Source organism: Drosophila innubila (assembly GCF_004354385.1).
Source record: "Drosophila innubila isolate TH190305 chromosome 2L unlocalized genomic scaffold, UK_Dinn_1.0 4_B_2L, whole genome shotgun sequence".
Classification (NCBI taxonomy): domain Eukaryota; kingdom Metazoa; phylum Arthropoda; class Insecta; order Diptera; family Drosophilidae; genus Drosophila; species Drosophila innubila.
Window position 1 is genome coordinate 19,209,840 of NW_022995372.1, and position 13,981 is coordinate 19,223,820.

Here is a 13,981-nt window from a genome sequence, read left to right on the forward strand (position 1 = left end):
AAACATTAATTGCATGTGAATTTGTATGACAATGGTATGGAAACGATTGATTGATTGATTCCCCGACTGATAAACTCACGAAAATTGCTTGACAAACGAATTAATGCCATAATTACAATCAAATTTATGCTAATCAAAGTCATCATCAAAAACCCGAAATAAATACAAACATTTTAAAAGTGAAATTCAATGGACTTGGACTTGGAATTTGACTCTCCGATCAGATGGTTGCAGTTGTGGTTGTGACTCTGGTTGCCTTTTGAGGTGGCTTCTGAATGTTGTGGCAGCATCCATCAAACCACCAATGGACACGCCAAACGCACGGTTCGTTGTGTGTAAAGCAAAAAAAAAGTATAAATAAAATAAAAAATAAAGAGTGAAAGTCCATTATGTTGTTGTTTATTTTTCTGGTCAGACGAGAGCCATAAAAACATCAGCGACATCTGCAGTAGATCCAAAACTTCGGACAAGCCAAAGACCACAAAATCAGTGTGTGTGTCTTACTATTTGCTATGCATGTCTAATTACTTACAAGAGTCAGTGTACATGTGCGTGTGTGTGGCTTTTCTACATATTAGGTGGCATGCCACCGATTTGACCACGCCTATCAATGAAATAACTTTGATCCATGTCTATTTGTAGTGCCCAAGTCAAGATATTTAAGAAGAGAATTGATTAGGAAATACCCTACAAAGAGTATGGTAAAGATTGTCATTATAAACCAATTTAAAAATAAAACTTAAAAATTAAAATAAAACCAAATTTCCAAATTAAATCAAATTGTATAGAAGACTCTTTTAAAAACAAAATTTTGTATTTCAACTACAGTGTATATTTTTGTAAAAAATTATATTCATATCTTTCAGACTGTCAACTGTATTACATCTAATTAAAATACCCTCTTTAACCCATGGCTACAGGGTATTTTAACTTTCTTTCTGGCAACCAAAACATTAATAAACGCATATTGTGCGGCCTTTTCTGTCAGCGCAAACGCCAGCGAAAAATTGTTTAATAAAAAAAAAAAATTTTAAAACATATAAAAACACAATGCTAGACACAGATATTTACTATTTTTTCTGAATTTTTTTTATTTTGTACAAGACCTTCAAATGCTGAAAGCGAAAACTTGAAAACTAAGCAATTGCTGAAGACTTTTACTTTTTTTTTTGGCAAGACAAAAAGCAAATGTTTGTATTGTGGGTGTGAATTTAAATGTAACGGCAACAATAGTAAGACCTTTAAGCTGTCCAGAAATTCAATCATACATCAATCAGTCATTCGCTCAGTGGTTCAATTGGTAATTAGCATGCAATTCAATGAACAATTGACAATTGTCGGCCAAAACAGCGACTTTGATGTCATGTCCGCACTTCAATGTATGTAGTATATATCCAAGGGGATTATAAAGAGGCTTATGGCATGATATACATACTATGTATATAATACAATTTTTATTTGTACGTACCTCTTTTCAAGGGCCTTGCAAACGTGAGCGCTTTTCAAATTGCAAACTGCTATTTTTCGTTCATGACTTGCAAAGGTCGCAAATTGAGGCTTGGGCGAAATTAACGCGCTTTTGTTATAAATGAAAAAAATAAATAAAATTAATTTTGTTGTTTTGCATGCCTACAGTTTGCTTGGTATTTAGCAAGCATGCGTTAATTTTCACACAAGCCAAGTGAAAGAGAGGAGAGGTAAAAGAGAAAGATTAAGAGAGATGGAGAACAAGTTCTGATGGCAAAAAATCACCTGCCTGCAAAAGTCCAAAAAAACCGGATTCAAATCGCATGTTTCCTGTTCATATGCAACCAGTTTTTCGATGTATATCTCATAACTCAAAGGAATTTCAACGAACATTTTATAGCTCCCGACGCACATCTTCCATCGAAAACTAATTAAAAACTCTTGTTTCATATACTATCGGTTGAAAAACCAAACTAACAACATTCCAATTTGCTATGTATTCATTTGATATACCCTGCAGATGGGAGAACATAAATGGTGGTGTAACTTTGTGAAGCATAAGCCCTGACTATAGGGACAATTTTTTAGAGATTAAAATTACTTTAATATTTTACTAACGTTCTCACAACTAACTTAATATTTTATAATTGGGGTAGTTTGTTGATTTAACACCTACTAAAATTTTCATATTATTTTTACAACAAGCCAATTACATAACAATGTCGGATATGTTTACAGGTTATTTCGTAGTCAAGAATTTCCATTTGCAGAACTCTCACGTGTTTTTTGATAAGAAAAAGCATGGTACATAAACTAAAAGCTGGCAGAACCAAGCCTCAATTTTATTGATGTGCTGCCTGATATTGATGACAAGCGCAAAATTCATACAAAACAAATTCACAAACACACACAAATACACACATAGATATATGAACCAAAATATCGTGTCAACTGCACATGAAGCCAAAATGGGCCAAAATATTGAGTTGACTTTCAGCGTCACGTGACATATTGAATAGGAGCAAAAAAAAAAAATGTGGAAAATACATGGATAGAAATTTATTTTGGCACATAAAAAATGCCAATCTATGCAAATAGGTGGCCCACATCTATATTCGGATGTGTGGCAACCACCCCCCATACTCATCAATATCCTGCCCTTCCCTTCAAAGGCTATTTAAGATTTATGCGTATTTCATATTGACAGCGCTTAAACAATGAACTACCAACTGGGTTTTGTTTTATTTTTATTACATTTTGCCATGGCAACTTTTGTTTAATAAATGTGTAATAAATTAAATATATTCAATTCTAGACATTGTTTAATTTGCTGTAGGTATTAAAGAACATGTAAAAAAAACTAGAAAAGCCAATTAAAATATGTTTTTAAATGTAGCGTGAATTTTAATTAAAATTTTACATTGAATGAATTACTTAATCATTAAAGGGGATAAGCATGTATACCAATGTTAAAAATTAAATTTTTAAATTTTTGTTCAACACAATTTACGTTCTCAATTTACAAAATAATGATATTGTTGCTTAAAGAGACAAGCTTACATATTTTTCTATAAAGAGAGACTTTCTTTTCAACAGAATACTTTTCATATACACTATATCTATAATAAAAATCTGGTCTTTGAACAAAAAAAATGTTGTTGTTTTGTGATTGCTACAACGCAACCTGGCAACCTGGCAACCTGGCCACCTAATGATAGGCACGCTCAAAAATGTGGATGCAGTGCGCCTTTTAGCTGTAAATTGAAATCGTGCCGCGTCGCAATCGCTTTAATTAAAGTTTTGCTCTTAAAGTTACATTGTCCGAATTAGAGCTGTGTGCTGGGACAACGCCTTAATAACAACAAGCGAAAACACCTAAATTAAATCAACTACTTTCGCCTGAGAAACCAAACCACAAAAATTGTTCAAGCAATTTGTGTAAAGTAAGAAACATAAAAATTAACGACAACAAAAATTATAAAAATATAAAATGAATATTGGCAATAAATCTGTAAAGAAATAAACTGGTTAGGGTAGAAAGCAGAGACTCGGAAGCCGCCCAGATAAGATGCGATGTGATGTGATGGCCAAAACAAGTTAACCGTTAATGTGCAGTAGAGTTAATAAACAAACATAGATCTTGTATTTACTATCGTGTCATGTTTTGGGGCATATTGCGTGAATCTATGACTTCCGACAACTTGTCATGTAAATGAGCTGACTGCCTAATCCTTTATGGCTTGGGAAAGGCGGTTAACAACATTGGCACCAATATCCGAATGTTTCTTTTAAATATATAGTTGATCTGCTAAAACTTTCTCGGCCAAAAACAAACTCTAGACAAATTGAACTCTCACTCCCACGTTCGTTTGCACCTCGGACGCACAAAGATCTTCACTGATTGAGCCACAAAATGAGAGGAAGAGGGGGATAGTGAGAACCACAACACGACCATTAGATATGCCAGATAATGAAAGCAAAGCAAAATAAACAAATTTTTTGTAATGAGCCAAGTGTACGCAGGTATTTTGTTTATGTCCAGCAATTGCAGGTTTTTCTCTCAGTTATTTTTTTTTATTTTTACTTTCACAAGCAGGCAAAAATCTGGGGCCAACGTGGAAACTGAGACTTGTATTCTGATTGCGAGACCTGCTTTCATTTTCATTTTCATTCAACAAAAACTGAGACACCAACTGTGGCAACTCAGTTGGCGTTGCAACAACCGACAACTGCAATAAATTGCTTAACCCAATTTTGATATCTTTTGGCTCGTGGGCTACGCAACTGTCGGCAAAAAAAAAGCAGTTGCCAATGCATCGACGCGGCTTAAACGCATTTTTTGCGGTTAACTAAAGCAATGCTAATATCATGGAATTGCACTTGTCCGTGGGTAGCAGCAACAGCTCGAAAAACACTTTGAAAGGAAGTTTACAAACTTGGGCCAGCCTTCAGTTTGAGATCATACATTTCAGATATCTGCATAAATATTTAATTTATTTCCAAAGTATTGCATTTATTTGTATGTGGAAAATGAGATACATTTTTGCAGCAGATTTACTTAACAGCAACTCACTTAACATTTTTCAACAGTTTTCCCAGCTCACGTACGAGGCACACTTCAGTCAGTGAAAAACATTTTGTGCACATATTTAATTAAATTAGTTAAAATTATTTTATAACAAAGGATATTAAATAACAGTTTTGCTTAATCACTTGCAACATTTGTGAATGCAAATTGAAATAGTTGTGGTATTCACACACACACACAAATTAAATTTAACGCAATTTAGTAGAACCACAAAAATTGGCATAAATGTTTAATGTTAAGCAAACTAACTTTGTTGTCAAAGCAAACAATATCGGATGTTTGCTTTAAAATTAATGGCTTTTGATTATAATGTGCACATAGAACAAATATTAAATTGTTTTTTATATTAAACGCAATTGTTATTAGACATAATCTCTTTATATTTAAAAATTACTCAAAAACACGAAACAAAAACAAACATATTATTGGCTTTTTCTGGCCACCCAAAAGTGTTGCTTAATAAATCAAAATACAAAACCGTTAATTAATCTTGCAGCCAACTATAAGGGAAATTGCCTGACTTGGATTTACCCTGTACTCAATTTTTGCAATCACACATATACCCTTTACACCTAATATTATACTTTAGCGAGGTAAAAACATTTAAAAGGAAAAATGACTTTGTTCTCATATATTTTATTTCTTAGCTCATACATTATGTGTTATTGAACATATATAGAGTCAAATTAGCCAAATTGTTTTACTATTTTTAAAATTTACAGGGTATTTAAATAATATGTATAATTGGAATGAAGATTAAATTAAAGGCTCAAAGCAGAAAGCGTAAAAATATTATAAATGATTTACGTGGCAATGCACTTTGTTCGATGATGTCAGTTAAAAGTGGTTAAAAATACATAAATCCTAAACAATAATAAACTTAGCTATAAAGAAAATACAGACAGATCATAAGATGTATATTTAGTTACATAAATATTCAGTATGATTATAGTCATTATAATTATTTTTAATGTTGATATCTATGCGAGTTTTGGTTCTCACAATGTGTACAACTGCAAATCTTCTGGAGGTCACATGTGTGTGCGATTGTCGAGTTCCAAAGAATCTCACAGAGTCTCTCAGTCTCAAGCCCCTCCCTCATCGACGACTACTTCCATTATTCAATTTCATATTCAACGTGACGCGAAAGCGGTATTTACGGTTGTTTGCAAATGATTATAGTGTGTCCATATAACAGTTTATATATGTTAAGTAAATATTCATATATAGAGATATTTGTCGCCTGATGTGTAACTAAGGCATCGTCAAGGTGTTCAGCCAGTATCTTTAATCTCTTACATAATATACAAACCGTAGAATGACATGATATATTATATAGAATGTTTGTTTTTTTCACATTGGATTTGCAATGTGTTCTGAAAGTTACATGTGAAATTAACTTACAGGCAGATTAACTGTCAATCTGAACTTTCTTGTGAACTTTGCAAGTCAAAAGTGTGTCACATAACTGTAAATATTTTGATGAAACTAATAAAGCTGAACTATATTATAACTTAGGTTGAAAATTTATAATACATATATTTGAAATAAAGATCTTTCAATTTCAATTATGTAGAACTAAGCTATTTTAATAAAAGTATTGAAAGTTTTCAAGGTAAACTTCGATAAAATCTTAAGGTATTTTTTTATTGAAGGACACATAAATAGCTTCCCAACAAACTTCTAAAATATTCAATAATAATAAATCAAGAACCTTAACTTTTTCTCCTTTTTCTGCTTAGCAAATTTGCTATTCAGAATGCAATTTAAAGATTCTCAGAATTTTAAGCGCAAAGAAAAATCTTGCAGGTAGACAAAAAGGAAAAAGCAAAAAAATAAACTTAGACGAGCAGAAAAGTACAATAAATTATGTCAGAAAGTTAAACTACAATTAGAAGACACACAGAGCGTGACTCGAGGGAAGGAGCAAAAACAACAAGTGCATGCAATTCAAGATTTTAACGACTTTTCACGACGTTTGAAATGAAGACTAATTATTATGACGAGTAAAGACCATGAAGTGAAGCTTAAGTTTCGGATCATGTGATATGATGAGGGGATAAAATAATGGTAAACGGGTCATCACATAAAATTACGAAATTGCGCGTTACGTAAATCTGAGAACTTCTGAAACTTAATTTAATGGTACTCAATGAAATTGGGTTAAGTAAAGAACAATTAAATTATAGAATGAGAGGAATAACTTACATTTCCGTAAATCCCCGACACAATCCAGAAGTCGTCGCAAAGTCGTTAAAACTGGAAAAGAAGGGGAAATATTTTGCATAAATTAAATAAATTATCAAAAACAGTTTGCTAAAAATAAACATACATAAAAGCAAAGATTTATCTGAGAGAAATTGCGCATTGTGTGCGAATTCAACGGAAGCGCTACAACAGATATGGAACCAGACAAAAGTAATTTATATATATATATTTATATATATTCAAATCTACAAGTTTTATTTAGTTGAGAATTAGACAAACGATGTCGTTGACGCGGCTTTATAAGCGCTTTGTAGTTCCCCGCAATTAAGGGCGGAACTCAAGTTCAAGGTGAGTGGAATAAAAAGATTCATTAATAAAAATTTAAGACTTGCCAGTTAAGTAACCAGTCAAGCAGTCAGGCACTTAGTTAGTCTCTCGACTTTTCATTAATTTTTCAATTAAATGCAAATTTAAAATTTTTTAAGAACACATTGCAAATTGAATTGTGTTCGCCTGGTCGACCTACCGCAGCTGAAGTTGGATTCCTCTACTCAATTCTCCCCAAATCCTCCCTTACTCCCTTCATTTCCCCCTTTGCAATCTGCTGCTGGCTGGTATTAAATTTCCAACTCATTACAATTTTGCGCACTGTTTGCGAAAACTGGCGGAATCCACTTTTGCCGGAATGGGCAGTCTCTATAAAGGTGGTCTCTCCTCACTCTTTCTCTCTCTCTCTCTCTCTCTTTGCAGTCGCAACTTTACAGAGTGTTTGCATTTGCGCTTTTGGACTGGCAAAGTGGGGATAAAAAAGATGAGCAGGCTTGTCATTCATAAATGAAGCACATCAAAAAGTTGAGAATACGCGTATCTACGGGATATTAAAGCGTAAATACTCTTATACTTAACCTATGCCGTTTTATGGTTATGGTTTATGAAAGGGTATAGTTATTAGATATCAAAATCATTTTGACTTGTTTCATTTGACTTATAATACAATAATATCTCTGAAAAAAAACTCATAGTTTAAGTAAAGTAATCCTAAAGGATCCCATATTTCATCACAAGTCTCGAGTACTCTTCGGCAGGGTATACAATTTGTATGGGAAATTGTTTGAGTGCTGTCTGTGAGCTGACAACTTACTCGTAATGAAGTGCAATATGCTCGTTTGGGTTCAATCGTTCGTACGTTCATTTTATCTTGCGGGTTCAATAAAACCTTTGACTTATCTTAATACATGAATCACTTTAATTTCCGAACAATTGCTTACGAACGGAAATGCATGAACAGTCGCAGCCGGAAGTAAATATTTTAATTGAGAAAATGACCAAAAACCTTGTATAATCTAATCGTTTCAATTGCTGACGTCATTTAGTTATCATAGTACATATGAGTTGTACTACATATAGTGTCAGCAATAAAATTGGAAAGTAATACATATAATTGGAAGCTTGCGTCAGTCAAAGTCAATCGACGACCCACGCGAAATCACAAAAACAAAGCAAATCAACTGATGTAAAAAAAATATAGCAAATAAAAAATTGCGCCAAATTAAGCGTCAGGTTGCGCTCCGTCTCTCTCTATCGTTCTCTTCCTTTCTCTATCGCACACTTGTAGCTTGTCAAACTCTCGTCACAATTAGAGAAGTGCTTACAAAAGGTCAGCTGAACACAATTGCCAAAGCAAAAGCACTCGAGACAAAAGCAAACCAAAAAAGAAATAGAAAAAAATACTAATAACAAAACGAAGCAATACAAATTTAGAAGCTTGTGGCAAAATTAAACGTTTATATGCCCTACATAAGAGCAGAATAAAGGGTATACTAAGTTTGGTAATAGAATAACTTGAACGAAGTAAATTAATCAGAAATTGTAGTAATTGAAAAACAATTCATTATTTAATTGGAAATTATTTTTGTACTTAACAAACCTAGAACTAAAAATAATTTCTATATTTAAGATTCTTCGAAATGTATAAATTCTAAAAGTACGTTTTGATAATAGGGTTATTAAAGATTTTGAAAAAAATGTTTTTTTAATATTTTTAGTAAAGCTCAAATCTTTTAGATTTTTTTTACATTTATTTAATAACGAATTCTATATATCGTAAATGAGGAGTTCGTAAAAAACAGCCTTAATAAAAAAAAATTCCATGAATAAGTAGAGTTTATAGGGTATCAAAATATGTACATCCATATTTATTCTTTGATAGAATAGATAATAATTATAAATATATTTGAATGTCTTTTAATCTCTTACAGGGTAGCTCATAGCCTAATAATTAGTTCTTTCTTAAACTCTGCTGGTTTTCTTGGCTTTTTGGTTTGGCAACTTGGACAACGGCAAGCCCTTTTTTGCCAATGGTCTGATGGGAAACAAATGGTTTAAAAAGAGTCGACCACGACAATGGAGATGGAGACGGAGACGACAACAACGTCGACGGGTCGTTTAGCCAGGCTAAAAGCTGTATTAGAACGATGTGCGATGGATGGGGCGTCTACTCTAGTCCATCGATGTCCCTGGGGAAGCGGGCAATTAATTTTTTAATGGCTTAGACGAAATGACTGACTTTGGGTTATTAGAAAAGTTCGTTTTTATGGTGCAGAAAAACTGCTTGAAATTGTCAATTAGCAAAGTGCTGAGGCAGGGCAAACAAGCAACAGACAAAACCAGAAAGAAAAGAAAACCAAGAAGTGGACAACCGGAAAAACCTTAACAAAGCAAAGAAGTGCAAGCCCGCAAATTTTTGGTCTTTTGAAAAGTAGTTTTTTAACTGCTGTTTATTTTATCATGACCAGACTGAGATAGGGATACCATCTTGACCATCTAATTGAGTCTGACTTACATTTTTATGATGTTTAATCTAATTTTTTATGGGCTGGATACATTTTTATGGCCGAGTCCGTACGCCATTTGCCTAACGAGCTAACAACTCGAAACTCGTTACAAAGATTTGCCCAACGATCCGCTTTTTGTTTATTTATTTATTTAAAGCTCGCAGCCTGGCAGCAATTTGTTTTGATTCAATGAAATATCAAAAACGTGACCCAAGTGCAGCCCAAAAAATAAATGAAGCCAGGCAATATTTTAGATTTTGCCGGTGTCATTTCTGGAGGTAAGGGGTATATGAGGAGTCGGGCAATCTCCACTTAAATGTATGCAAATTGCGTTTAGGCAAATTGAACGTAAACGTTAAACCAAGCACGTGCGAATGATTGAACTAAGCGACTAGAGGGACAGATAGATAGACATGTCGATAGCTTCTTCTTATCTGCCCATGCTCCCACCGATAACGAAAGACGATTAGAAACGAGGCAACAACCAGCTGCAGCAATCAACTGATTAGCCACAATTAATGCGGAAGTGAAACAATATGTAACTGATTCATTTGCTAGATTGTCTACAAGAGAAGAGAACTCAACTCGTCTCGACTTGGCTTACTCCTGCTACCCATAAATCGTGTTCAAGTGGCCAGTTAATCCTGTCACTTCCGTTGTCAGGACTTGGAGGACATTGCCAGGCGACATTTAGCTAGGCATACTGTATCATTTTCATGACTTTTTTATAAGAGTATGTATTGCACTTTCGTGTCAATGTAGCACACTTGATACTGCACGCGAGGGCTGCTCAAAAGGTTGTACATGCGCTTGAGAAGCTTTAAAGAATAAATAAAATAATCTAGTATTGACAATTATTTGCATCTTTGCAATTCTCATGATTTCTTACTTAAAATCTACTTAAAGTGTTCCTTTTAAAACATATTTGAAAAAAAGAATCAAGTAATCTCAATTACATATTTAATATAAGCTAAATTTATATTACCCACTGTATGCAGCTCTTGCTAACTACAATGTAATTAAATATTAATTTATCTGCTCATTAAAATATAACTTAAGATCACTTGAGAAGATCTTATTTATATAATTGACTTGGGTACAGTTTTTGTTTGCGCTTACTGTACTCAGCTTTACCTAATAGTTTTTATTTTAATACAAAAACCAGTTTGCGGGCACTTCAACTTCCAAATAATGATCTGTAACAATCTTGCACAACTTGAGGCACAAACTAATGACCTAATGAACAGTTTGATGAACAAACAAACTCTTGATATAGTGTTATTTAATAATGATCTAATCAACTGCAAGTCTCTCAAATAATTTATTAAAATTATGGCAGATCTGGGATCACAGAGTTCAACAACTGAGCAAAAACATCAAACAGCCTCCCACATGGTAGTCGTTTACATGCTCATTGGTCTTGGCCATTACATGGCACTCTGGAATGCTTTGGCCAACGCCATAACTCCATTTTTATGCACCAGCCATGAAACTCAAATTCATCTCTTTCTTTTTTCTGCAATAGATACACAAAAACAAATCTTCAATGGGGAGTCCGGGTTTGGATTTTGGACTGGGTTAGGCCACTTGGTCGCGAGTCGCGACCACAGAAGTGACTTAACTCGCTTTAAGCCTTCTCATCTCCGACTTGCGAGTCGCTTGTTGCCTGTTTTTCCCCCGTTGCCGCAACCGCATCTATTTAATTTCAAACTCCACTACACATGCCACGACGAGATGACACTTGACTGAATATTTATGGCCACAAATGGAGCGAAAATAAAATCGCCAAGTCACGGGCGGACGCGGCAAAAAATAGAAAATAAAAAAATAGAAAAAAAATGCGAGCGGACACACATGGCGATGTCTGCGACGATGTCGACGTCGATGTCTGTCGATGGATGCCTTTGTCTGCTTAGTGGCCACATGGAAGACATGCCCTTTTCGGGCGTGCTCTAACTGTGCCCCATCTGTGGCTCTGTGGTTTTGTGGCACACAATGAACCACACAATCCCGTTAGCCTGACCGACTCTCTGGGCAAAACCCAAGCCAAAGTCCAAGCCCACAAAAAAAAACCCAGCTAACTGCCCCTTTGGTTTTTGGTTTCGGTTAAGGTTTTTCTCAGCCTCTTACTCGATTCGTGATCTTTATCTGTGCACTTGGCTTATGCATGTAGACACATGAAAATATTCTCAAATATTTGCGCTTATTTATGTGGCTTTTGTTTTATCAGTTTTGTTTATTCAATGATTATGCTCAACGCCGCACAAAACTGATCAACGCCTTCGTGCTGACTCCTCTAAACCAAGCAACCACATTGGCTTTGCCTTCAATTCTTTCATTCGATTTCAGCGCTCCGCCCGGACTCAACTCATTCCCGTACTCCGCCTGTCCGGGCAAATATGTAATGAAGCATAAGCAATTATGATAATGTCGTTTCTGTTTACATTCCGCTTCGTTTTCGTTGCCTTTTGCTGAAGCTTATCAGCAGCCGCCATGTTGAGTCGAGTGCGCAGAGCAGCCTCCAAATTGTTGACAAAAATATGAGGAACTTGAAATAGTTTACTAAAGGAATACCGAATATTTTGTGATCTATAAAGAAGTTTAGTCTTAAAATTAAAATAAGGTTAAGGGCTCTAAATCTTGCTTTATAGTAAATCTTCTTTATTACTTTTCATCTTGATCTAAATCTTCCTCACTAATTTTCAAGAAACAATGATTTTTCTTAAAGGTTATATTTCTTATCAAGTATAACTTGGTATTTATTCAATTAGTCTTTTAGAAAGTTGTATTAGTCAATTGATAGTTTCATCATTTTTCAAGATTTTTGGAAAAATTAATTCGTATATCTCACTTGTTATCAATTATTTCTTCTTTCTCTTACGATTATATAAATTTTAAATCATATTAAACACTTATAAATTGGTTTAATGTGATCTAATTTAAAATTTTTTTCTTTACAGTTCATAATTTATTTTTAATATTAATTTTGTTTTTAATTCTTAACTAAATTTTTATACTTAGTAATTTTTTCATTGCCGACTTCTTTTAGTCGTGCATAAATAAATAAATAAATAAATTAAAAAATTAACGACCTTTCTAATTATTTAAACCTGCAGCTAACCAATATACAAAATTATTGGAAAGTTTTATTTAATTATAAAATTCTAATCTAATATAGTCTTTCGGTGAACTCAATTTACCTTATTCAGTGGCTGTGAGAGAACACATTCTTAGAAACAACCCTTTTGACCTCAACTTAATCAGCTAGCTGGGATTCAAATACATTTAGCTGATTACGAGCAAACTCGTAATAAACTTTGAACCAATGCTCAATCAGTTCGACGGCAAAAGTATTTCTACGGTTAACCAAATTGCAAATTTATGATTTATTCGAATATACAAATTTATTTCGTTTACTTTTTTGAGAATTTTGTTGGGCCAAGTTTACAGAATGTCACGTAAATCACGCGTTGGCATGGCAAAAATATAAAATTGTATTTTGGCTGTGGCAAAATCCTATCTGGAGACCACGCCTCCAACAGGTAGATGCAATTTTGGAATTTTTCAACAAGTTTTCGTTGTGGCAGAAGGAAAGTTGACGCCCATTGGCAATTTATGCAAATCAAAGACTCTCAACCTCAACCTCTTCACCTCAAACTTGGCTTTGGCCTGGCACCCAATGGAACCACTTGAGCAGCACTTGAATTAAGCCATCAGCTTGAGGCGAAGTAAATTAAAATTGACAAAAAGTAACCATAGTAAAATGCGTAGCTCTTTCACCAATTTACTGAATCATAATTTTGCCTAGAGGGTTACCTCTATCTCTTTCTGTTTTACTCCTTCTCTGTCTTTTGATAGTTTGCCTCGGCAATCGACACTTGAAGACTCATAGACTGAAGCGTTTATCTAAAGTTCAACAACTTATGCAAATGTATGTGTAGCTGAGTATGCTTCAATCAGTACCCTGGCTTAAAACCTCATTCACAAACACTCACACACACACTCATACACACACTCATACACAATCAGTCATACAGTCGGTGATGTGCAGGAATGTATGGTTGTTAGGTTCTTTTCTTCTTTATGCATTTCAATATCATATTTTTCATTAAAAACCACAATTGTATTCGTATTTCTTTTTTGTGCTATCTTGGATCTCTGAGTTCATATGAGCACATAATCTTATATACTCGTATGCTGTTGTACTTGTTGTTCTTTTGATGATTAATGTAGATTTGTGTATGTGTGTGAGCGGAGTGTCCAGTGCATTTTCTAGCCATTAGTCATACATTGTGGTTGTTGTTGTCGTCACTCTTAAAATTGTCAGTTGTTTCAATGTTGTCTCTGCCCCTATAAGCAGCTTAACAACTGACAAAAGTGCAAA

At 34.1% G+C, this 13,981-nt stretch overlaps 1 protein-coding gene and 1 long non-coding RNA gene across 3 annotated transcripts in view; one reads left to right on the plus strand and one right to left on the minus strand.

Annotated features, from left to right (window-relative positions):
• Positions 1–13,981, minus strand: part of LOC117794437 — a 47,023-nt gene that overhangs the window by 23,956 nt on the left and 9,086 nt on the right. For both annotated transcript variants that reach the window (XM_034635023.1, XM_034635022.1), the window contains exon 2: positions 6,764–6,814. The gene's annotated coding sequence lies outside the window, so the exon portion shown is untranslated. The remainder of the gene's footprint in view (positions 1–6,763; positions 6,815–13,981) is intronic.
• Positions 7,030–7,559, plus strand: LOC117794438. The gene is made up of 2 exons (XR_004618432.1): positions 7,030–7,111; positions 7,514–7,559. It is a non-coding gene; the product is annotated as an uncharacterized LOC117794438 (long non-coding RNA).